This window comes from Schistocerca nitens, chromosome 9 (genome assembly GCF_023898315.1).
Source record: "Schistocerca nitens isolate TAMUIC-IGC-003100 chromosome 9, iqSchNite1.1, whole genome shotgun sequence".
NCBI lineage: Eukaryota > Metazoa > Arthropoda > Insecta > Orthoptera > Acrididae > Schistocerca > Schistocerca nitens.
In genome coordinates, this window is record NC_064622.1 from 271,901,920 (window position 1) to 271,903,999 (window position 2,080).

A 2,080-nucleotide genomic window follows, 5' to 3' on the forward strand; every position below is an offset into this window, starting at 1 on the left:
GGTGAAGGCCAGGTTAAAATGAAGACTGATGTGTCCGTGACATCCCAGGACAGTTCGGTTGCCAGGAACGCGCTTTTCAGCTAGACCACAATGCCCAACATGTATATACAGTATGTAATTTAGCTGTATATTTGATGAACAAGTTAGCTAGTGTAAAGAGTATGTGACATACATTGCTGTATTTTATGAATGCTTGACTTAGAAAATGAAATTTTATTTATTCGCCAATGGACCATAGACCTTAGTACTCGACATAAATTTCAGCTTGATCCATTCGTTACAAAAAGAGCTCTCGGGTCGGACGGACTGACAGGCAGACTGACAACAAAGTCACCGTGTAAGCGTTTCGTTTTTATCGATTGAGGTACGGAATCCTAAAAGCCTCAGGAAAAGTGATCCCTTTTTGCTGTTACTATCAAGCACCGATGGAGAATTCAGTTACTATTAGAATTACTCTATTAAAAGGTTTTGAAAACGAGATTAACAACATAGGTGAGTAACTTGGTATGTTGTATAAGTGAATTCCCTAAGACGAATCAGCGTTTTTAGTTCACTTGTCAAGCTGTTGCAGTCGTTTACCTTGAACAGTATACGTTAACTACCAGGTCCTAACCAGCTGGTCTGCACAGCAATTGCAAAATGGAGTGATAAAGGATTAGAATCGTACGGGGAGTGCTTCACCTCCGGTAGGCGATTGCCTGGCTTTTTCAATACCTCGCTTGTTCGGCCGTGCCAGCGCCAGCGGTGACTCAGTCACGCAACGCCTCCGCCCCCCTCCCCCTCCTCCCCCTCCCCCTACCATGGCCCGGCTCTTCCGGCCTGACGGACGACACCACCCGGCCGGGCCTAATTTCGCGATGGACTCCGTGCCCTGTATATCGACGTTTGGTGCAGCCCGCCATTATGATACTACAAGGACGGCGTTTTCCTTCCGTATATTGGTCCCTTCGCCCTGGCTGCGTCACTTACACTTTCAGCTATCTATATCCTATTAATATACCTCGCTCTACTTGAAAATATAAAAGAAAAGGAAATGACTAGTAGTGGTAGTTAGTACCTTCCGCCATGCACCGTACGTTGCTTGCGGAGCACGTATTTAGATGTAGATGGAGTGTCGCAACGCTAAGCACAATTAAGGTAACACGAAAACGAAAATACGAAAGGTGAAAATCCCTGAACATCACCGCAAATATTTACCTACAAACCTTACTTGCTCGTTCTGTATGAGAATGGAGTACTCCGTGCCGCGATTAGTGCCGTAACCTAAAGCTGAACACAAACAGGACATGAAATCACTCAAGTCTTTGGCAGAGTTGGCTACGTGGAGTCAAAAATACGCCATATTGATCCCGTTTTGGAAGGTAAAATACTCGGACGCCTGGAAGTGGGACAGACACAGATTGACGTCTCAGTATTCTTGGATGTGCCGCAAGGGGTTGCGACACTTGTGAGGAGCGACACTTGTGAGGAGCGACACTTGTGAGGAGCGACACTTGCGAGGAGCGACACTTGCGAGGAGCGACACTTGCGAGGAGCGACACTTGCGAGGAGCGACACTTGCGAGGAGCGACACTTGCGAGGAGCGACACTTGCGAGGAGCGACACTTGCGAGGAGCGACACTTGCGAGGAGACCCGGCCGAACAGGTAGCGAGAGGTCTACAGGGACACCAAACAGGTAGCGCACCGCAGTTCTGTACTGCATCGTCACATCACTGCCATCACACAGGAGTGCAAAACGATCACTGAAACGCATCAGGCAAAAATCATGGGATCGACACAAGGTCCGACCGATGCTGCAGGAATATTTCTGCAAGAACATCATTTGCTAATGAATGATGGCAGCAAATTTTTACTTGCAGATGACGACAGAGGACCAAATGATAGGATATTGGTGTTCGCCAGCGAAAGGGGAGAATCCCGTTTTACAGACTGCAATTTGTTCTTTGTCGATAGAACGTTCAAAAGTTCCAGAAAGCAGTTCGGACAGTTATTTATTGTTCATGCCGATATTTCTAGTTCTGAGGAGGAAACAAACACAGTTACCACCGTGTACGCCTTGCTACCCGATAAAAAGCGAGA